At 46.2% G+C, this 24,586-nt stretch overlaps 1 long non-coding RNA gene across 1 annotated transcript; it reads left to right on the forward strand.

Moving 5' to 3' along the window:
* The first annotated feature begins 5,271 nt into the window (after positions 1-5,271).
* Positions 5,272-17,300, forward strand: LOC132659405 (uncharacterized). The gene is made up of 2 exons (XR_009599832.1): positions 5,272-7,784; positions 16,908-17,300. It is a non-coding gene; the product is annotated as an uncharacterized LOC132659405 (long non-coding RNA).
* Positions 17,301-24,586: the final 7,286 nt, after the last annotated feature.

Below are 24,586 nucleotides of genomic sequence, written 5' to 3' on the forward strand. Positions count from 1 at the left end.
CGGAGGAGCCTGGTGGGCTGCAGTCCATGGGGTCGCTAAGAGTTGGACATGACTGAGTGACTTCACTTTCACTTTTCACTTTCATGCCTTGGAGAAGGAAATGGCAACCCACTCCAGTGTTCTTGCCTGGAGAATCCCAGGGACAGCGGAGCCTGGTGGGCTGCCGTCTATGGGGTTGCACAGAGTCGGTCATGACTGAAGCGACTTAGCAGCAGCAGCAGCAGCAGCAACACATTTGTGTAACCAACTGCCAGATGAAGAAACAACACCCCTGGAATCCTAGAAGCCCCCTTTCAGTCACTACTGTCCACCTCCCAGAGACAGCCATGCCTGACTTCTTATACCTCAGATGAGTTTTGCCTGTTATTGACTTTAGGTAAGTGTCAAAAAGTATTTATTTTTATGGTATTCATCCATGTCAGGTAAATTTGTTTATTCTCATAGCTCTTTCTTATTCCATTGTGTGAGCATACCACAATTCTACCTAGATGGGCATTTACATTGTTTTCAGTATGGGACATACATATAGTACTTTCATAAATATTTTTGTACATGTCTTGTACGTGAACACGTGTGCATTTCTATTGGACGCCTGCTTTGTTTTTTAGGTTGCATATTAATAGGTATTAGGTCATATTAGTAGCTATAGTTTTTTGGGTCAGCACTGCATTAATGTTTGATTTATGACATTGTTCTCTGACAGCTGTAATGAAATAGCTATAATAGAAATTTTCCATTGGGTTAGAAATAGCCAAAATCCATCATATTTTTCTAAACACATGACTTTTAAAAGTAGGGTTTTTTGGGTTTTTTTTGCAGTTGTAGGTTCAAAGCAGTATTGAGCAGAACATACCGAGATTTCCCATATATCCCCTTTCCCTACATATGAACAGCCTCTCTTGTTATCAACACCCCCTCATACCAGAGTGGTACATTTGTTACAATTGATGAGCCTTCAGTTCTATATCATTATCACCCAAAGTCCATAGTTTACGTTAGGGTTCACTCTTGGTGTTGTACATTCTGTGGGTTTGGATGAGTTTATAATGACGTGTATCTACCATTATAGTATCAGACACAATAGTTTCACTGCCCTAAAATTCTTCTGTGCTTTACCTATTCATCTCCCATGGTATTTTCATTTTTATACAAGGCATCTCTGCCTACCATGTTTGAAGAGAAATATTTTTAAAGTGTTCTCTGTGTGCCAGACACTGTGCTAGTAACAAATTCCATCCACTGTCATTTATCTGAGAATGTCTTAATTTCTCCCTCACTGTGTCTTAATGTCTTCCTCACTCTTGAAGGACAGTTTTTCTGGATCTAGAATTCTTGCTTGACAGTTTTGTTTTTGTTTTTGTTTTTTAGCATTTTGAACAGCACTGCCTCTGAGCTCCAAAGCTTGTTTCTGATGAGAAATCTTCCTATAATCAAATTGAAGTTCCCTTGTATTGTATCACTTCTTTCTTGCTGTTTTCAAGATTCTTTGTTTTTGTCTTTTGAAAGTTTGATTAGTCTCAGTGTGTGTCTCTTTGAGTTCATCTTGTTTGGAGGTCTTTGAAATTTTTGGATGTTTATTTCATGTCTTTCATCAAATTTGGGGAGTTTTCAACCATTATATCATCAGATATTCTCTCTGCTCTTTTCTCTCTCTCTTTGGGATTTCCACAATGCATATTTTGATCCCCTTAATGGTGTCCCATAGGTCCCTTAGGCTCTGTTTTTTCCTTCTTCAGTTTTTTTTCCTTTCTTTTTCTCAGACTCCGTATTTCCATTGTTCTGTCTGCAGCTGCCTTTGAATCCCTCTAGTGAATTTTTAATTTCAATTATTGTACTTTTCAGCTCCAGAATTTGTTTTTGGTGTATTTTTAGGTTTTCTATCTCTTTATTGGCATTTTCATTTTGCTCAGCCATCATTTTCTTGTCTGTCTTCACCTCTCCCTTTAGTTTTTTTTTTTTTTTTTTTTTTTTTGCACATTTAAGACAGTTGTTTTAAAGTTTTGGTCTAGTAGACCTGATATCAGTTATTTTTAAGGGGTAGTTTCTCTTTTTTTCTTTCTTTGAATGGGCAATACTTTTCTATTTCTTTTATATACCTTGTGGGGCCTTTTTTGGAAACTGGATATTTGAATCTAATAATTTGGTGACTCTGGAAATCAGCTTCTCTCTGGTCCCCAGGGTTTTCTGTTTTAATTGTTGTAGGCCATCTCTGTGCCAGAGATCTGTTTGAGGTGTAAACTTAGAGTCTTCTCACATCTTTTCTGAGCCCATCTTTCCTCTAAGTGTGCACAATGACTTTCTAACTTCCACTATATATGGAGTTGCTTTTGAATGTCCTACTCTTTTGTAACTGTCCTTCAAAAAAGGAAAAAGAAAAAAATGGAAGGAGGAAAAGAGTGAGTTTTGGGCTTTTAAATCCCCTGGAAGTCATTTCATTCAGCTGGAACAGGGAGGGACTTGCAACAATGGAGGGAGGTGAAACAATAATAGTCAAAGGCCTCTTTATTGAGCTCAATTAGTGAGTGGCAATCAGAGTTCAGAGCACCCTGTATTTGGAAGACAGGGTTCTTCTTGCCCAACCTGGCTTCTGCAAGCTATCTGCAGGTGCTCCAGGAACAAGTGCACAGCTGCCTGCCATGGGGCTGGGGGTGTGGAATGGGTAGCTGCTACTGTGCTGCTGCTGCTGCTAAGTCGCTTCAGTCATGTCCGACTCTGTGCGACCCCATAGACGGCAGCCCACCAGGCTACCCTGTCCCTGGGATTCTCCAGGCAAGAACACTGGAGTGGGTTGCCATTTCCTTCTCCAATGCATGAAAGTGAAAAGTGAAAGTGAAGTCGCTCAGTTGTGTCTGACTCCTAGCGACCTCATGGACTACAGCCTACCAGGCTCCTCCGTCCATGGGATTTTCCAGGCAACAGTACTGGAGTGGGGTGCCATTGCCTTCTCCGAGCTGCTACTGTACTAAGAGCTAAAATTGGCTGAAATCAATTGCACTTTACTGCCCAAGCCTTCCTCTGGAAGTTGCAAGCCCTCAGTAGACTCCAGAGTCCCAGAATAGTATGTCAGATAGGTTCTGCAATTGTCATCTAGGTGGGGAGACAGATTCCTCGGGCTCCCTGGCCAGCCAGCTTCCCAGAAGCCTCCTTGAGGACTGTTCTCAGGGGATTTGTATTCTTAAGGAGATGGCCCTTTAAAAAAAAGTTATTCTACATTAAAATGTTTTAAATCCTAGCACTTTTTCTCTTTTTGAGCTTTTCAGTTAGAGTAGGGATGAGAGTGGGATGAGTGGGGTGAGTTCGGGCCTGGAGTTGAGGACTTTATTTTCTAGACATAAGATTGCTTTTCAAGGCATTTCAAAGGCGGTATTGTAGTGGGATCCTGCCCGTCATGCAGTGATCCCACACTGGCATATGCCTGACCAGGCCCTCCTAGCCTGGCTGACTTTCCTGTTTCTGCTTTTGCATGTTGAAGCACAGGCTGCCTGCAGAGTTGTTGCTTATACCATAATTTTAGCTTTGAAAAATTCTGGCACACCAGTCTTTTCTTCAGAAAAGTAAGAAATGTATATGCAAAAATATCCCAGGCTGGTCAATTTACTGCCAGATTGTAGAAAGTCTGTTTTCTTAAAATCACTGAAGTGGTTTCAAAACCAACTGAAGAGAGTATCTGGTTATTCTGCTTACACCATATTCAATCCTTGATTCAGAGTTTGGGGATGAGAATTGAAAACAAGAGGTATGTCTTTGTGCCTGTAAACAAAACGCTGATCTAGGAAGTAATTATAAGAATTCCTTGTTATTTTCTTATCAGCCCTTCTGCTCATGTGTGCTATGCTGTGCTGTACTCAGTCACTCAATTGTGTCCGACTCTTTGCGACCCTTTTGGACTATAGCCCACCAGGCTCCTCTTTTCATGGGATTCTCCAGGCGAGATTACTGAAGTGGCCATGCCTTCCTCCAGGGGATCTTCCTGACCCAGGGATCAAACCCGCATTTCTTACACTTCCTGCATTGGCAGGCGGGTTCTTCACCACTAGCTCCAGCCCTTCTGCTCACAGATTCCTACACATAAAGTATATAATTGCTTTTGAAGGGAACCCATGAGCCAAGGTCAGCTTGCTTTCACTTCACATTTGGGTTTCACTTGTCTTTGTTCCTCAGCTCTGTCTCCATCAAAAATAAGACAGTGCCTTGTTGGTCAAGCAGCTTGTAATTTTCCCAGGCCCACTGAGTATGAAGAGTAGGAAAATCAGCAATGCTTGAAGCTTCCTGAAGACGTGAGTATATGGACATGAAATTATTTGTAAGTCAGACTTTCTCAGTCACAGCACTGTAACATTTTGGGGAGGTGCTTCCCTGTGGCTCCGTGGTAAAGAATCCACCTGCCAATGCATTAGACTTAGGTTCAATCCCTGGTCTGGGAAGATCCCACATACCATGGAGCAACTAAGCACCACTTAGCACCACAACTGCTTGGCACACAAGCTAACCTCTGTGCTCCGCAACAAGAGAAGCCACCGCAGTGAGAAGCCCGTGCACCACAACTAGACAGTAACCTCCCACTCGCCACAACTAGAGAAAAGCCTGTGCAGCAATGAAAACCCAGCACAGCCCAAACAAACCAAACCAAAGCATTTTAGACAGACAATTCTTTGTTGTGTGAGGCTGTCCTTGCCATGTAGGGTGTTTAGCGGCATTCTGGCCTTTATCCACTAGATGGCGGTAGCGCGCCCTGCTCCCCGACCCGCTGCACCACAACTAGCGGGGTCAAGCAGAAGTGTCTCCGGGCCTTGCCACGTCATTAAAACCATTGGTGTAAATTTTCCTAATTAGTGTAAAAACCCTACCAATCCACAGTAAAACATAATAATTATTCTGTGGGCCAAAGATAGCCAAATAATTGAATGTACTTCCTTTATTTCTCTCCCCTACTTATATCGTTATTTTACCACACAGATCCAGGAAACGTCCGGAGATAAGTGCAGGAAAACAAGAAAATAGAACAGGGCTTATCTCACTTTCAGTTCATAACTCAGAAATATAAATATTTCAAGGATTCTTGGCAAGAAAGAAAGAACTGATGTGCCTCGATTTCTCTCATAGGCAGAAGCACACAACCCCAGAACCTGAGCTGCCTGCCTCTGGCAAGTTCTGCAGAATACGACCCTACTTCAGTTATCGCGGGGCGGGGCGGGGGGGGGGGGGGCACAGTAGCTTCTCTGTTCTTGGGAATTGTGCAGCCTCAAGTTTATCCTTTTTGCCTCCCACCTCTTCAGTTAGAAGCCCTTTTATATCTTCAGGCTGGGGGAATGCTGACTTTGAAGAGTAGAAACCAAGGACAGTGCCCTTGTTGGCTTGTTGGTGTTGCCTTATTTTGCTGTTTGCCATGCAGGATGATAAAGCTAAGTCTAATAGAAGAGAAATGGACAAAACCTCTCTCTTTGAGAGAGATTTCTTTATGGCTGTTAGGGAAAGCCACAGACATGGTGACAGGATGAAAAGTATAACTGTTTGCAAAAAGGAAAAAAATAGTGGAAATGGGCTTGTTCACCTTGAAGAGATTGAAGATGAATCATGAGTTGTCACTAAACAAGCTTATGTTTTCTACCTCTGCCTAAGAGAGCAAAAAGAAAACCTACAGGGTATGAGGAATTTAAATTTATTGTAGGGGAACATTTCTGATAGTTAATTAAGGTTTCTCAGCTTTACATGGGGTGCCAGCTACAAGAGTGGTTTTGGAATCTTCTTTAAAGGTGTTTAAGAATTGCCTGAACTTGATTCTGTCTGGTTGGCTCAGGTAGGGTGTGGCCCTGCAAGGAAAGGAATGGCCTGTTCTGTCTCACTGCTCCGCCATTTGAATGGCGGTGAGGTGACAACCTGTCGCCTAGACAGAGCCTTAACTGCATCTCCAAATCCACATGCTTTCACAGGTGGGAGTGGCTTGACCAACTTCACGAGAGCTTTATCTCTGCCTTCAGTGGCACCCTGTGTGTTACTTAGATATGCAGTGTTGCCATTTGGGTTCCCTCAGGCCGATTCTGAGGGCTTCTCTAGTGCCTCAGATGGTAAAGAGTCTGTCTGCAATGTAGGAGCTGCAGGAGGCGTGGGTTCGATCCCTGGATCGGGAAGATCCCCTGGAGAAGGAAATGGCAACCCACTCTAGTATTCTTGCCTGGAGAATCCCACGGACAGAGGAGCTGGCAGGCTGCAGTCCATGGGGTCGCAAAGAGTGGAATACGACTCAGCTACTTAGCACACAAGCTAATTCTGAGATGAAGATTTGCATACAGGCTGTTTTCTAGAGGGCGCTCTTGGTATGAATGCTGTGAGAGGGAAGGGGGGAAAGTAGGATCAGACTGAGGGAGAAGGTGAGCTTTGAAGCAACCCCAACAGAGAACTCAGCTGACTACATGGAAAGCTCTGAGGCTGCGCTGGCCCCTTTCAGGTGTCCCCAGTCGGGGCAAGAGGGTTGGGCCACTGAAGAAGTGGCAGCCACTGAAGAAAAAGCATGACCTTGGGCAGAGCAGCTTCCTTTAGCTCAGGCATTCCCCAAAGAAGGCTGACAGCTGGCCGGGGGCAGGGGGGGTCTCCTTCCAGCCGCATTCCCACCACGTGAGGGAATAAACCCTCCATTCAGGAAAGGGCACCTAGGGGTGCATCCCCATGTTAACCACAGGCAGCTTTCCCAACCTTCTACTCACTTTAAGATTACTTTTGCCCTTTACTTATTATGTAAGAAGCAATTTTCCCTCCTGCAGGAACATATTTCCCTTACTGTTGTTCCTATCCAACCCTTGCCGCCCTAGTTAGTACACAGAGTCACAGATTCTGTTGATTCTGAAATATATTCTTTCCTCTCTCCGCCCCTCCCTCCTTCCTGCTCTTCCTCACTTCCCTTCAACTCTCATCAAGCAGATTCACCTGCTTCCAATTTGAGCCTCGTGACAGCCAGCTTGGATGACAAGCTGAGTATCAGCTGATTTCTCCCTCCTCAGAGTTTTTCCATTATTCCCCTAATGGCCACACATTCCCCCTCTGCTGCTGCTAAGTTGCTTCAGTTGTGTCCGATTCTGTGCGACCCCATGGATGACAGCCCACCAGCCTCCGCTGTCCCTGGGATTCTCCAGGCAAGAACACTGGAATGGGTTGCCATTTCCTTCTCCAATGCATGAAAGTGAAAAGTCAAAGTGAAGTTGCTCAGTCATATCCGACTCTTAGTGACCCCATGGACTGCAGCCTACCAGGCTCCCCCGTCCATGGGATTTTCCAGGCAAGAGTACTGGAGTGGGTTGCCATTGCCTTCTTCCATTCCCCCTCTACCCTCTGCCAATACCTTGTGCCTGAATTCCCAGGGCAGTAGTGCAGCTGGCCTGGAGCCCGGGTCAGCTCAGCCTCTAGCTTGTGGGACTTTGATCACAGCCTGTTTTCTCGATTAGCTGTCTGAAATGAGGACAGGCCACTGGACCAAGTGATTCCCAACATCTTTTTTCACCTTCAACATTCAATGACTTTTTGATTTGAAGGGTTTTCACAAAGGAAAATGGGAACAAAAGGGGATACTAGATTCCCTAGTCTTCACTTCCTATCCCACCCACATAGAAGATTGGTGCCTCCTTTCCCAAATAAATGCAAGATGTGTGGATTAGTTATGGCATAACCTGAAATGTCTCTTGACTCCCCAGATAATTTTGGAAAGCAGCCTGAACTGAAACCAGAAAATTCTTAGCAGCCCGTCTTCTGGCCGTCCTTAGCCTCTGTGAGGCTCTACTGTGAGGCCAGTGAAGGTGAGTCAGGACTTGAGTTGCATCTGAAATGCTCAGGGAGTCCACTGGGGCAAGAGTGGTTTCCTGCTGAGTTAACTCTCCTGTTTCCCAACCCCTCCCCCCACTGCCTCCCACCCTTTGCTTAGTCTTAGTGGAGTCGGTATTTTCTGCAGTCTTTGTCTTTTGTTGGTTTTTTTTTGCATGAGACTGGGCCAGGGTAACCAGTAGCCCCTGAAGGGAACCCAGGCACATGGGGGCCAGGTAAAGGTCCTTCAAATGGTCCTTTCTTTTCGACTTTGGCTGTCTCATTCGGTAACTAAAGACTGATAAATAACAGCACAGAATGTGGAATCTGGAGAGAAAAGGCTAGTGGAAATGTGAACCTGGCTGTTCAAGAGCAGAGCTGAGCTTATTTGCATAGTAGCAGGTGTGGTTACTTATTTATGAAGCACATTTCCTCTGAGGTGTGGAAAATGGGCTAGCTGTGAACCTGATCCCGGCCTTAGAACGCTGACAGTGAGGAGGCAGAACCCAGTCTGACCCCCCACAGCTCTCCCCTTCTGGTGCTCCTGGTAGTTCGCTGAGCTTTCCCTGTATTCCCTTCTTGCTAGACTATGAGGTCCTGAAGGGCAGGGACAGTGTTTGGTCACCATTGTTTTCCTGTGCCCAGTCTCCCTGGCAATAGGCAGGCCTTCAGTAAATACATATATCATGAGTGAATTTGGCAGACAAGCTTGCAACTACCCGGAAGCTGGAGGGAGGTGAGGCCTTGGAGCTCCCAAACTAGACACCCACCCTGAAACGAGGAAGTAATGCTAGAAACAGATGGACAGAAGAAGCACCATTTGAAGAAAGGGTCAGCTGTGGACCTCCTATAGTAGAAAAGCCCCAAACAAACTTGACATTCTTCCAAGCACATGGTTTGAGTCCTCCAGAACAAAACAACCCTACGTAATCCACTCCCCCCAATAAAAACGCCTACCTCAAACAGCAATTGCTCCAGACTCATAGTGGCGCCCTAGTTACACAGCGGAAAGAACAAAGAAGTGATTTAAGCATCTTGGAATTGAAATAGCAATTGCCAAACACCAGAGGATCAGCAGAATCATTAGATTCCAGAAAATGCAGAACCTCTGAGGCCTCTGTATTCTTCCATTCTGATGTCAGATTACTGGCAGCCCACGCTGAGCTGCCTTATAAGACAGTGCAGCTAGGGCACTAGAAAGAAGCAGAGGAAGGAGGGGCCAGCTGGCCCTGCTGGGGGTTTGGAAGCTCTGCACTGCAGATTCTGTTAACCAACACTGGACACTATCTTCCTCTCCTCTCAGTGACCAGTGAGGCCAAGGCGGGCCACGTCAGCTGGGTAGACACAGGTGCAGATGTCTATAAGTTCATCAGTCAGGGGTCTGCCAGGAAAACAGAATTTATCCCAGGTGGTTCAAATAGAAAGACTAATGAAAGGATCGACAGCAGTGGGCATGAGGGAAACAGATAGGGAGCATTGTGGTACCTGAAGACTTGCATCGGGGGCACCATTACTTTTGTAAGGGCAAAGAACAGGAGGAAGTCTCGGTGCCTGACCTAGCAGGACTGTGGCCTACGGGCTACAAGGAAGGGCTTCCAGAGACAGGGCCCCAGAACAGGGAGGGAGTGGGGAAGAAATCCCTGCCCATTTCTCCTGCCTCCTGTTGGCAAAACCAGAAGCCAGCCAGCAAGGGTGCTCACAATGGCACTTTCCTCCAGGGTCAGCTCCTGGAGCTGAGAATACATGGAGGTGAGTCAAATGGAAAAAACCTAGCACAATGACAACTAACCTGGTTACCACATAGCTACATTACCTGTGTTTCTTACATGTTATTTCACTTCAGCTTTAAAATTACTCTAAAGCAGGCTGAGCCTGGGGCTCTTCGGAATACCAGGGCTTGTGGGCACAGTGGTATTTGCATGCCCGACGGTGCATCTGGGCTGGTGAGCCAACAGGAGGGAAGCACGTTGATGCCCATCAGGAGCCTGAGGCCAAAAGGATTCTCAGGGTAAATTAGGAAGGAATCCCTGGGACAGTGCCTATGAACAATCTTCCCTCCTTCTTCAGACTTTGTAACCTATGCTTTTTACCCTGAATGTTCCCCAACAATAAGAAGGTTGTCTTCTGCTCACTAGGCAGCCCTTTTGGGGAGAGGATCTTGTGGGTTGCTGCAGGCAGTGACAGTGATTTGCAGAAACGTCAGGCCAGTTCCAAGAGAGGGAAAGGCCAGAGCTGGCGGGTCCTGAGCGGGTGGGTGTCTGGGGTCCAGAGGTACAAGGCCTGCGCTCTCTCTCTTACTCCTCAGAGCCAGGAATCTTCCTCCTGGTGGTTCTGCCTCCCTGCCAGAGGGTTGAGGTCAGGGGCAATTCTCCATGCAAGCTGGAGTGGGTGACGTTCCAGCATGTGGGGGCAGCAGACACTGACACTGCATCTACTTTACTGTAAGGTAATCTGGCTGTGTGGCACTAGAGTGACTTTGAGGAGCTACCCAACATCCAAGGGCAAAGGAGAAGCCCCAGCAAGACGGTAGGAGGGGCAAAATCACATTTTGACTCAAACCCCATACCCACTAGAGATGCTCAGAGGGCTCAAAAAAACCTTGTGCACACCGGGACCCAGAGACCCCGCAGAGACTGAGACAGAACTGTGTTTGAGTTTCTCCTGCAGAGGTGTGGGTCAGAAGTGGACTGCTGCAGGGACACGGACTCTGGGTGCAGTAGACCTGGGTGTGGCTAAGCCCTCTTGGAGGAGGTCGCCGTTAACCCGACCATAGAGCTGCCAGAACTTATACAGGACTGGGAAACAGACTCTGAGAGGTCACACACAAAACCTTGTGTGCACCAGGACCCAGGAGAAAGGAGCAGTAACCCCACAAGAGACTGACCCAGACTTGCCCATGAGTGTCCAGGAGTCTCCAGCAGTGACATGTGGCAGTGGCCTGCTGCAGGGTTGAGGGGTTGAGTGTAGCAGTGCGTGCGTGGGACCTTTTGAAGAAAGGTTGCCATTATCTTCATTACCTCCACCATAGTTTGGCCTCAGGTCAAATAACAGGGAGGGAACACAGTGCCCGCCCCCCATCAACAGAAAATTGGATTAAAGATACACTGAGCATAGCCCCACCCATCAGAACAAGACCCAGTTTCCCCCTCATTCAGTGTCTCCCACCAGGAAGCTTTCATAAACCTCTTCCATAAGCCATCAGAGGGCAGACAGACTGAAAACCACAATCACAGAAAACTAACCAGTCTGATTACATGGACCACAGCCTTGTCTAACTCAGTGAAGCCATGAGCCATGCCATATAGGGCCAACCAAGATGGCAGGTCATGGAGAGTTCTGACAAAACGTGGTCCGCTGGAGAAGGGAATGGCAAACCACTTCAGTATTCTTGCCTTGAGAATGCCATAAACAGCATGAAAGGGCAGAAAGATAGGACACTGAAAGATGAACTCCTCAGGTCGGTAGGTGCCCAATATGCTACTGGAGATCAGTGGAGAAATAACTCCAGAAAGAATGAAGAGATGGAGCCAAAGCAAAAACAACACTCAGTTGTGGATGTGACTGGTGATGGAAGCAAGGTCTGATGCTGTAAAGAGCAATATTGCATAGGAACCTGGAATGTTAGGTCCATGAATCAAGGCAAATTGGAAGTGGTCAAACAGGAGATGGCAAGAGTGAACGTCGACATTTTGGGAATCAGCAAACTAAAATGGACTGGAATGGGTGAATTTAACTCAGATGACCATTATATCTACTACTGTGGGCAAGAATCCCTTAGAAGAAATGGAGTAGCCATAGTCAACAGAAGAGTCTGAAATGCAGTACTTGGATGCAATCTCAAAAACAACAGAATGATCTCTGTTCATTTCCAAGGCAAACCATTCAGTATCACAGTAATCCAGGTCTATGCCCTGACCAGTAATGCTGAAGAAGTTGAAGTTGAATGGGTCTATGAAGACCTACAAGACCTTCTAGAAGTAATACCCCTAAAAGATGTCTTTTTCATTATAGGGGACTGGAATGCAAAAGAAGGAAGTCAAGAAATATCTGGCTGCTACTGCTAAGTCGCTTCAGTCGTGTCCGATTCTGTGTGGCCCCATAGACGGCAGCCCACCGGGCTCCCCCGTCCCTGGAATTTTCTAGGCAAGAATACTGGAGTGGGTTGCCATTTCCTTCTCCAATGCATGAAAGTGAAAAGTCAAAGTGAAGTCGCTTCAGTCGTGTCCGACTCTTAGCGACCCCATGGACTGCAGCCTACTAGGCTCCTCCATCCATGGGATTTTCCAGGCAAGAGTACTGGAGTGGGGTGCCATTGCCTTCTCCAAGAGATATCTGGAGTAACAGGCAAATTTGGCCTAGGAGTACAGAATAAAGCAAGGAAAAGGCTAATAGAGTTCTGTCAAGAGAATGCACTGGTTGTAGCAAACACCCTCTTCCAACAACACTAGAGAAGACTCTACACATGGACATCACCAGATGATCAACACCGAAATCAGACTGATTATATTCTTTTCAGCCAAAGATGGAGAAGCTCTATACAGTTAACAAAGACCGGAGGCTGACTGTGGCTCGCATATGAACTCCTTATTGCCAAATTCAGAGTTAAATTGAAGAAAGTAGGGAAAACCACTAGACCATTCAGGTATGACCTAAATCAAATCCCTTATGATTATACAGTGGAAGTGACCAATAGATTCAAGGGATTAGATCTGATAGAGTGCCTGAAGAACTATGGATGGAGGTTTGTGACATTGTACAGGAGGCAGTGATCAAGACCATCCACAGGAAAAAGAAATGCAAAAAGGCAAAATGGCTGTCTGAGGAGGCCTTACAAATGGCTGTGAAAAGACAAGAAGCTGAAGGCAAAGGAGAAAAGGAAAGATATACCTATTTGAATGCAGGGTTCCAAAGAATAGCAAGGAGAGATAAGAAAGCCTTCCTCAGTGATCAATGCAAAGAAATAAAGGAAAACAATAGAATGGGAAAGACTAGCAGTCTCTTCAAGAAAATTAGAGATACCAAGAGAACATTTCATGCAAAGATGGGCACAATAAAGGATAGAAATGGTATGGCCCTAACAGAAGCAGAAGATATTAAGAAGAGGTGGCAAGAATACATAGAACTATACAAAAAAGATCTTTATGACCCAGATAGTCATGATGGTGTGATCACTCACCTAAAGCCAGACATCCTGGAATGTGAAGTCAAGTGGGTCTTAGGAAGCATCACTACAAACAAAACTAGTAGAAGTGCTGGAATTCCAGTTGAGCTGTTTCAAATCCTAAAAGATGATGCTGTGAAAGTGCTGCACCCAATATGCCAGCAAATGTGGAAAACTCAGCAGTGGCTATAGGACTGGAAAAGGTAAGTTTTCATCCCAATCCCAAAGAAAGGCAATGCCAAAGAATGCTCAAACTGCCACACCATTGCACTCATCTTGCACGCTAGCAAAGTAATGCTCAAAATTCTCCAAGCCAGGCTTCAACAGTATGTGAACTTCCAGATGTCCAAGCTGGTTTTAGAAAAGGCAGAGGAACCAGAGATCAAATGGCCAACATCCGCTGGATCATGGAAAAAGCAAGAGAGTTCCAGAAAAACATCTACTTTTGCTTTATTGACTATGCCAAAGCTTTTGACTGTGTGGATCACAACAAACTGCGGAAAATTCTGAAAGAGATGGGAATACCAGACCACCTGACCTGCCTTCTAAGAAATATGTATGTAGGTCAAGAAACAACAGTTAGAACTGGACATGGAACAACGGACTGGTTCCAAATTGGGAAAGGAATATGTCAAGACTGTATATTGTCACCATACTTATTTAACTTCTATGCAGAGTACATCATGAGAAACGCTGGACTGGAAGAAACACAAGCTTTAATCAAGGTTGCTGGGAGAAATATCAAGAACCTCAGATATGCAGATGACACCACCCTTATGGCAGAAAGTGAAGAAGAACTAAAGAGCCTCTTGATGAAAGTGAAAGAGGAGAGTGAAAAAGTTGGCTTAAAGCTCAACATTCAGAAAACGAAGATCATGGCATCCGATTCCATCCCTTCATGGCAAATAGATGTGGAAACAATGGAAACAGTGAGAAACTTTATTTTGGGGGGCTCCAAAATCACTGCAGATGGTGACTGCAGCCATGAAATTAGAAGATGCTTGCTCCTTGGAAGAAAAATTATGACCAACCTAGATAGTATATTAAAAAGCAGAGACATCACTTTGCCAACAAAGATCTGTCTAGTCAAAGCTATGGTTTTTCCAGTAGTCATGTATGGATGTGAGAATTGGACTGTAAAGAAAGCTGAGTGCTGAAGAATTGATGCTTTCAAATTGTGGTGTTGGAAAAGACTCTTGAGAGACTCTTGAACTGCAAGGAGATCCAACCAATCCATCCTAAAGGAAATCAGTCCTGAGTGTTCATTGGAAGGACTGATGCTGAAGCTGAAACTCCAGTACTGTGGCCACCTGATGCAAAGAACTGACTCATGAAAAGATCCTGATGCTGGGAAAGATTGAAGGTGGAAGGAGAAGGGGAAAGCAGAGGATGAGATGTTTGGATGGCATCACCAACTTGATGGACATGAGTTTAAGTAATCTCCAGGAGTTGGTGATGGACAGGGAAGCCTGGCATCCTGCAGTCCATGGGGTCACAAAGAGTTGGACATAACTGTGAAACTGAACTGAATCCAGGCAAGAGCAGCCATTTGATCTGAAGGGCATGGTCTTATCACCAAATAAATATTTCATTGTTTGAGGCCCCAGGGAGTGGAAGCATGGACTCCATGGAGGCATGGAGGAGGGATTTGGGATGCCTGAGTCCCCAGCAGCCCCTCAGGTGTTCAGTGGCTCCTGCTGGGGCGGGGGGGCGGGGGAGGGCCTGTGGCTGAGCCTTTACAGAAGGTGGGAGAGGGCTTCCCTCCAAGACCTCCACTCAAGTCTGAGTTGCTCAAATAGGGAAACTCATCATGCCTTCCTTTTCTCAGCTGCAAAATGGAAATAATTTCCCAGCCCAGTTCTAGTGCCCTTTCTTTTTCAAAGACCAAGTGTGATAACACAGGAAAGCATCTTGGAAGGCAGAAAATGACACATCAAGCATCCCAGTTATTAATATCAACCATATCTTTTCAGAAAATGTCCCTTAAGAGGCCTATGCCATACTCGAGCTGCTTGTATTTGTTCATTTATACATTAAACAGATATTTACAGTTCCCAGGGGCTTATTTTCTGTCTTATAGATTGGCAGGTGCTTTGTATGCTCTTCTCCTTTCACCAGTCCTGCCCTCTAGAGCTCTTATTTTAACCCCCAGTGACCAGGGTTGATAAGGGAGTATGTAAGTTGAATACTTGGTGGGGTTGACTGAAGTGAGATTTCAATGCCTCTGCTCATGATCTTAAGGGCATTCTGCCTTTTTGCCTAAGGAGCTGCAGGCTGGGTGTGAGGAGGGAGCTGAGTGGCCCTCCAGGGCACCATGGCAACTGCCCCACCAGGGCAGTTTTAATGTCATGTTGCACCTTGAAACTCATCAGTTGTGGGCTCAGCAGAAAAGAAACCCTTCCTCATTCTGGGAGGTGGAGAAAAGGGAAAGAGAGGCAGGTGTGATGAAGGGCTATGTCAGCATCTGATGAATGTGGTGATATTCACCTGAGGGGGCTTTTCACTTTCAGTGGAACCTGTGCTTGCTGGGAACTCGGGAGGCCAGGCCCCAGCATGGGGAAAGGCACAAATGGAGCTTGGTTGTTAAATCCTGGGATGTCTTCTTAGGACATTAGCCTCAGAGCAGAAGCATGGGGGTGGGGTAGAGATAAATTAACTTGGAATTAACATAAATACTACTATATATAAAATAGGTAAACAACAAGGACCTACTCTATAGCACAGGAACTCTATCTTGTTGTTCAGTTGCTCAGTTGTGTCCAACTCTTTGCAGCTCCATGGACTGCAGCACACCAGGCTTTCCTGTCCTTCACCATCTCCCAGAGTTTGCTCAAACTCACGTCCATTGAGTCAGTGATGCCATCCAACCATCTCATCCTCTGTTGACCCTTTCTCCTCCTGCCCTCAATCTTTTCCAGCATCAGGGATTTTTTTCCAATGAGTCGGCTCTTTGAATCAGGTGGCTAAAGTATTGGAGCTTCAGCATCAGTCCTTCCAATGAATATTCAGGATGATTTCCTTTAGGATGGACTGGTTGGATCTCCTTGCAGTCTAAGAGTCTCTCAAGAGCATTCTCCAGCACCACAGTTTGAAGGCTGTGTTGCTCAGCCTTGTTTTATTGTCCAGCTCTCATATCCATACATGACTACTGGAAAAACCATAGCTTTTGACTATATGGACATTTGTTGGCAAAGTAATGTCTCTGCTTTTTAATATGCTGTCTAGTTTGGTCATAGCTTTTCTTCCAAGGAGCAAGTGTCTTTTAATTTCATGGCTGCAGTCACCATCCACAGTGACTTAGGAGCCCAAGAAAATAAAGTCTGTCACTGTTTCCATTGTTTCCCCATCTGTTTGCCATGAGATGATGGGACCTGATGTCATATTCTTCATTTTTTGAATGCTGAGTTTTAAGCCAGCTTTTTCACTCTTCTCTTTCACTGTCATCAAGAGGCATTTTAGTTCCTCTTCATTTTCTGCCATATGGTTGGTGTCATTTGCATACCTGGGGTTACTGATAGTTCTTCTGGCAATCTTGATTCCAGCTTGTGTTTCAGCCAGCCTGGCATTTCACATAATGTACTCTACATACAAGTTTAGAAAGCAGGGTGACAATATACAATATACAGCTTTTACAATATCTTGTAATATCCTATAGTGGAAAATAATCTGAATATATATATATATATATAAATAACTGAATCACTTTGTATATTTGAAACTAACACATTATAAATTAACTTTCAATACATAAAATTCCTAGACAAAAATAAAGAAGTATAGGAGTAGAGGGGCTCCCACATGCTGGTGAAGTTCAGGATTCACTGTCTGTCCTAAGGTGAATCCTTCTGAGTTAGCCCTGCCTCCCTGTCCAGGGGGCCCACTGCCTCTGGGTGTGTGATATTTTGCTGTTCCTTTGTTTACTTAATGAATCAACACTCTTACACCATCCATTTCCTAGGAGGACATGTTGGTGGACACCCAGTAGATGCCTGAATTATCTGGTAAAACCATCCTTTGTCCAGAAGAAAACTGTCTTCAAAATCTCACCAAACAAGCACAAAATAGTGTCCTTGTTGAACCTCATGCGAAGAGTTGACTCATTGGAAAAGACTCTGATGCTGGAAGGGATTGGGGCAGGAGGAGAAGGAGACGACAGAGGATGAGATGGCTGGATGGCATCACTGACTCGATGGACGCGAGTCTGAGTGAACTCCGGGAGTTGGTGATGGACAGGGAGGCCTGGCGTGCTGCGATTCATGGGGTTGCAAAGAGTCGGACACGACTGAGCAACTGAACTGAACTGAACTGTTCAACTAGAAAAGGAAATAAATGTGGGACAGGGTCTTAGAAACTTGGTGCCCCTTGGTACTTTCAAAGATCTGCTGTAATTCAAAGATTCTGGTGCTGGTAGGGAATAGGTGAGAAAGCCCTTGCCTCAGTCCACCCATCCACTCATGTTTCTGGCAGAATTAGCTGAGTCTCAGATACTTGGTAGTAGGCTTTGTCTGCTAGGAATTTGTGCTTCTGCCTCTCTTTTTAATCTTGCTTTCTTGTTGTCCCCACACTGACCTCTTTAAGCAAATTTAGCCTCCTCTTTTTGCCTCATCAAACCTGCAGGCAGGTCCAGAGACTGAGCAGGAGCTGATTCCAATGGTGAAGGTGGGCCTTGATGAGGAGGGGAAGAAGGGGAGGAGGAAGATGAGGGGAAGGAGGGGGAGAAGGATGAGAGAGGGAAAAGATGATGGTGAGGATGAGGGGATGGTGAGGAGGATCAGGGAGGGAGAAGATGATGGTGATGATCAAGGGGATGATGGAGAGGAGGATGAGGCACATGATGACAGAGCCTCCTCCTTGCCACTATCATGAGTTAATAGGAGCACAGTGAGGATTGGGGCTGCGGGGAATGACAGCCCTTCAGCAGGTTTATCTTATTTTAGTTTCTCTCTGCAGAGGTGCTTTAGGCCTTTATAAAATACCCTTTCCTGAGCTTTGGCATTTGTCTTTCATTGTTCCTCAGACCCAGAATACTATTTTGGTTTAAAAATTTTCCCTGTTTGTGACGCCCCAGGTAGCGGCTGCCAGCTCCTGGGAGGAGAAGACCTAATGGTTGTCTGTTTTCAGAGGCGCTGCACTGGCTGCCTGTTTAAGATTGATTTTTTATATTGTTCCCTGTAATCACACTGCAGACGCTGCCCTGGCCCAGGGCCTGTGCAAGGTTTTGACTTGAAATGTCTTGCTTCGTTCTCTGGAAGCTGCTGACACTTCCTCCTCTGGCTGCGGCCCTCACCTAGTCACTGATATCCTCCGTAGCTGAGCCGAGAGGCCTGAGAGAAGAGGGCGTCCATGCTCTGCATTTGCTGGCGAAGCACTTTGGCTTCTGCTCTTGAGGTTGCTTCAGTCCTGGAATGTCTGGTGGGAGGGGCTGAGCCAAAGAAATTTCTTAAAGAAAGATAACACATTAACATCAGAAATCTGCAGAATAAGAGTTTGAAAACACCCCAGAGAAGACATGCATTGTATTCAGAAGTAGAGACAAGAGTTAGCCACAAATTTTCCTTTGCAAAATTAGCACTTCTTGTGTGCTGTTGGGAGCATTAGGTGGAAAGCCCAGTTTAGGTGATGATTAAGGAAAAGGGGTTGCACAGAGGTGCTGTCCCTCTGACCACAGAGCCCAAACAACGTGTGGCTCTTCCCTTTGCACTCCTCCCCATTGCAACTTGTGCTGGCATCTTGAGAAACAGATTTGTTAAGGTCTCAGAAAATGCTGGGTCTGTAGTGAATGTGATATACCTGCTTGGTAGATAAAATATCCGGTAGAACTAAGGGGTAGAAATGCCAGAGAGACACACAGGAATACGAAGCTGGGATAGAGAGAAATGTGTCTGGGCTTCAAGGAGAAGTGTATTTGATACACAACAAGATATTTGAGGGGCTGAGGTCACAGGATTCAGAATATCTGCTGGGAGAAGGGGACAATGGCTGCTAGTCAAGTGCCTGGGGTGCTGAGTGCTTCAGCCACAGTCACCATAGTATTCTATGAAGGAGGTGTTGCTGTCACTCTTTTCCAGATGAGGAAATTGCCCAGGGTCACACAGCAAGGGACTGCTTTTTCCTTTCAGGGGCAGAGGACACATGTGGACCTCTTGGCCTCTGGACACTTTGCTAAGGGAAGGGGCACAGCCTCATCCCCCACCCTTCCCCAGTGGCCTCAGGCCAGGCTGTGGGAAGTGGAGCCTCTTTTCCGTGGAGGTGGAAGAGGGGCCAGGCCAGTGATCCTGCTGTAGCCTGAGCTCAGGGGCTGAGACCACCGCCTCGCTGGAGCCCAGGAGTCCCCAAAGTGGGGACACCAGTTCTCTACAGCTGCCTCCAACTCATTCTTCCTCCCTCCAGGGACGTGTTGGCTGGAGGCCCAGGATCTGCTGATAGAGAACTGACAGATTTCCTAAAATAGGAAGCCCTGTCACTCACCCATTCTCTCCCTTTGGCTAGCCGGGTGGGGCCTCCCGAGGAGAAATCTCTTTATAAATGTGTTTTACTAGAAGCAGCTTTGGTATAAAGGAGTAGGGCTGAACTCATGCCTTTGGTGGAGGGCCAGTTCATGGCCATTGAAAGTCTATTGAGCCCGGGGCCTACACTGAAATAATAGGGCTGGTTGGGAGCTGGCCGGAAGTCTGTGCTCTCACTTCCTGTTTAGAAAGGGTGAAAAAAGCCCAGGGGACCCCACTAACTACTCAGTTGAGTTCCTTCCCTTCCAGCAGAGGTCCCAGGGCCCCCCAGCCTGTGCAGGGAGCTCTAAACTTGACATTAGAACAGCCAAATTCAAGTTCTGGTTATCTTATTTTTCTTTTAGAAGACCTGGAACAAATCTTCCTGGGACTTGGTTTTCTCATCTATGTAATTAATGAATTCAACAGCCCCTGCGCCCCTGCCCACAGGGTTGTAGTCCCAATCCTGAGCAGGAGTCTCCATGTGCTGGGTCAGCACTGTCCTCTGATAAGAGACCAGCTCGTGTTTGCTCAGAGATAACGCCCAGGGCCTGGAACAGGAAAGGTGAGTCCCTGCCACCTGTCTGCTCAGGGAGCTGCTTCTCTGAGGCTATGACCGTTTCACCTCTCTTTCCCATAGTCCTGCCTCTTTCTCGTTGATTATGAAAATAACCACGCACCTCCCCCATTTTGCCATTTGGGTTTTGCTTGGCTGCTTTAATTCACTCTTTTGTAACTGGGCTTTTTTTCTCTTTCTACACTCAGTTGATCTGAAATCAGATTTCACTGAATGAAGCAGAACTTTCCATTCATTTATTTATAAGGGATTTGGATTTTGTTTTTACTGCTCAGAATTCCCCTGATACACTAAGTTTTCCCACTTTGCATGTAGTTAGAGGGAGGGGCATCATGATGCTAACATTCCTTTCCCATAGGTGTGGTTCTGCCTTGAAAAACAGTAAGGAGAGGGATGGGGCAGGACCAGGCTCAAGTCACACTCAGACCAGGTCCATTTTCGGTGCACTTGGCACTGGAAAGTTTGGGAGGACTCGGATGGGGCCATTAACATGCACCGGGAATGATTCTGCTAATGACTGTGAGAAGGATCATGAGACAGTCCCCTACCTCCACCCCTAAATAGAGGTCTGCGGAAAGCTTATGGGAGGCAGATGGGGTAGGGGGACACTGTTCCCCTCTTGGCATAGTTGTCTTCGTGTGTTTGGGGAAGGATGGAGAATGAGGCAACTGTGGGAAACTAGGCAAAGCAGAGTGTCTGAACTCACAACGGTGTCCCAGTCGCCCTTGCTTAACTGGAGGCAGAGTCTTGCCCAGAGCCCCTTGTGAGCAGTGCAGTGAGGCCCCATGCTTGAGGCTGGAACCAGCACCTGTTTCCTCAGAGATAGGAATCTCTTTTTCCACAAAGATTATGTTTGCTCAGAGATAACACACAGGGTCTGGAACAGGAAAAGTGAGTTCCAGCCACCTAGGGTAGATACAAAAAAGAGAGCTGAAGTCCCTGTGCTTGAGAAACCCAAACCCTTCCAAAGAGATTAAAGCAATCCCCCAAGCATGAAAGAAGTGGCAGGTATTAAAGACAAGTGGATGCAAGGGTGGTGGATGCCTGGGCTCACTCTGGCCATCTGAACTGGACCAACGATCTGCTCGTCTCCCTTCTGCCCTCTCTGCTTCCTTTCCTTCCTGCTGTGTGTACAGCACTGTGCTAGATCCCAGGTGAGGATGGAAGTATTCTAATAAGGGATCAGCAATTCCTACTGGGCAGTGTCAGTGTGGAGGACTGGGGAGGACTGCTTTAAGCGCTAGGTCATCCTGCCTGAAGGGGCAGGACCTGGATTTTCAACAGCAGTATCACGGCCAACAAGCCTTGTCCCAGGGCATCCTTCTGGACAGACCACATCCTAACCTCAGCTTCTGTACCCATTCTGTTTCTTCACTTTTGCCTTTGAGTTTGAGTCACTTGCATAGGTTCCACCTCCAGGCAGGCATCTTTCATTTGCTATCCCAGTGTCTGATTTGGAAAGACCCCAGACATCACCCCTGAGGCAAACGTTTGGCCCTGGACCCCCTTTCTCACCTGGTTTTGGTTCTGGCAAGTTGCTTCAGTCCAGATGAAGCTTACAGGACTTCAGATTAACTGTGGAGACAACTTGTAGACCCAAACTAATTGGGAAAAAAAAATGCTTTGTTAATTATGAGATTTCAGAGGGCTTGATTTTGGTCCCCAGGGACAGTCAGGATTTGCATAAATGGGAAAGAGAAGAGAGTGCATTCTTGGCAGGAGGCAAGGCTTCATCGAGAACTCAGAGATGGGAATGTGCTTCAGGGAGCAATGAACAGACCAGTTTGCTGAAAATATCTATCGAGTGCCTCCTGTGTGTGAGGCACAGAGAAGACACAAAGGAAGGGTAACGGGTGATCCTTGTCCTCAAGGATTCTGCAGGGTTCGGATTTTGAAATCAGAACAGAAAGGCCTGGGGAGAGGCTGAGGAGTGAAGGCGGAGGCGGGAACTGAGGATGCAGGAAGGCATTGGCTCTTTTAGCACAGATACAGATGACGAAAAAAATGTGTGCTCAGGACATAATCTTAGTAAAGCTGCAGATTACGTTTAAAACAAACATTTACAAAGAGGATTGGCAGGAGGAATGTTGGGGGAGAGGGAGCAGTTCCTTGTCGCAGAGCTTCTGAACTACTGCCATAAATTTAGCAAAAGTGGAGAGAGGATACCAGGGGCCAAGCCCAGATGGATTTTAACAGCAAGCTCTCCAGCCAGCTGATGCTCTGATGTTTGTTATGTTGCTATTGTGTCGGTGACCGTGGCAGCAAAGTCGTCCAGGCCTGCGGAGAGACCTTCCTAGGTTGTGAGCTTCTTTGGTTTTTTGAACTTGTGGCAAGAAGTTGCTTTGGTTTCTTCTCCCTGACTACAGAGGAATGCCTGTGGTCTCTGAAATATAGTAACAGCTGACAGAACTCTGTGTCAAATCAGCAGAAAAAATTACTAATCAGATAGGTGATTGGGTCCTTGCATTTGCTGTCCTGAATATAGCTACATTCCAGTGGTTTCTCTAAAGGAACTTAATTTGAATTTGCATTTGTAAACGACTGGTACATCATCACTTCAGGTACAATTAAAAATAGCAAGATACGAAATGAGAGTATAGGTTAACGACATTTTTGTCCTGTATTATAGTTAAGTCGCTTTACTACATGCAAAGCTAGTTGCCTATTTATAAATGCCTCCCTTGTACTATGCTCTTGAATGCTTAAGATCAGGACACTACCCTACTAAGTGAGCAAAGAACTCCAGGTTCAGGTTCTTCCAGTGGAAGACCATCTAATAGAGGGAGGTGAGAGAAGGGGTTTCTTCAGTGGTCTCTGGTAGCCATTTGGTCTCACCCTCTCTGAACTTTGTGAGGCCACCAAGTTTCGTAAGGAAAGGCCCTTGTCCAGGGCTATGTAAGCAGGAGGCCGTTAGACCGCGAGAGGTGGGAGAATAATCTAACCAGCAGGAAACAAAACTCAAGGTCAAATCCTGCAGAGTGGTGGGAGCGGACTCCCCTGATGAAGCTGGTTCCTTTTACAACAGCAAGCAGGGGCCCTGCAGGTTCTCAGCTCAGGCTCAGTGAACTGAATCCGAACTAGCCTACTGCATGGAAAGGTGTGTGCTCAAGAACTGGCCTGAGAGCCAGAATCTGAGGATAGGCAGGTGCCCAGCATGGACATAGTCCTATGGTTGACTCCAGAAGGCCCTAGAGAGGAAGATGAGCTGTGGGTCCTATTTGTCTATAATCCTGCTCAACTCCTTTGAGAACCAGACACAATCAAGAGAGGAAGAGTTGGCACAGAATGGGGTTGGAGCCCAGCCTGGGGCTTCTGCATGTGAACTTCCTGGGGGCCCCAAACATAGTGCTCTCCATTGTAGGACTAATTTTTTTTTTTTAATTGGGATTTCTACCAAGATGAATCATTTGTTAAAACAGTTCAGGTCCAGAAAGAGTGAGCACTGTGATGCCCCTGGGTTTCTGTTTGGGTAGTGCTTCTGACTCACACAGAGAATTGGGTCATCTTGTGTACCTCAGTTTCTCCTACCCACGTAAACAGGATGCAACTTGCCAGCTGCAGATCACAAGGTTGTGGGAAACTTACTTAATGAAAGTAAAGAGTGTGTTCATACTCGTGATACCTTTGAGGGTGGCAGGGTTTCTATAGGAGAGATGCATGGCAGTCTGAAAAGTCTTCTTTACAAGTGAAGCCCATTTCATTGTTTGTGTTAACATCTCTTTTCTCCCCTCCCCACTTCAAATCATCTCCATGTAGTCATATACTCCCAAGGATAATATATTAGTAATAATAATAGCTATTATTTATTGACCATAAGGGCTTCCCTTGTGGCTCAGGTGGTAAAGAATCCACCTGCAATGTGGGAGACCTGGATTCAATCCCTGGGTTGGGAAGATCCCCTGGAGAAGGGAAAGGCTACCCACTCCAGTATTCTGGCCTGAAGAATGCCATGGGCTGTATAGTCCATGGGGTCGCAAAGAGCTGGACACGACTGAGTGACTTTCACTTTCATTGACCAACTCTGTGCCAATCACTTTGCTATATATTATCTTGAATTCTTAAAACAGACGTGAAAGATAAGTATTATTAATCCCTCTTTATACTTGTGGAGGTGAATGGAAAGGGAAGAAGTGACCCAGCAATTACATAAGTAGTGAGCCAGGATTGTGACTCAGGTTCACCCAGCTCCAAGGCCATACACTCTCCACTGCACCCCACTAGCTCCTAGCCACTCTTCTCAGATTGCTGAGGGCAGATGAATGGAATCTGCCCAGAGGAGGCAGCTCCTAGTAGAAAGGTGACTGCAGGGTAGTGTTCAGCACAACGTCGGCAGTGCCCACACTCAACCCACAGATATGGCTGAGGCTGCTGCTGGTGGGCCCAGTGCAGTGTCTTTTCCTTGGTCTTTGGCAGAAATGCCATCTGAGACTGAACCCACCTTCTTGTGTAAAAGCCTGCATGTTCCTAGTTCCTAGCTGTGTGGAGGAGCTCAGGAAAGGAATGAATTATTTCCTGGGGCAGACTCATCCCACATCCAGGTCCTCCCATCTTCCTGTACTTTGGGGATCCAGCAAG

This window comes from Ovis aries, chromosome 3, assembly GCF_016772045.2.
Source record: "Ovis aries strain OAR_USU_Benz2616 breed Rambouillet chromosome 3, ARS-UI_Ramb_v3.0, whole genome shotgun sequence".
Lineage (NCBI taxonomy): Eukaryota > Metazoa > Chordata > Mammalia > Artiodactyla > Bovidae > Ovis > Ovis aries.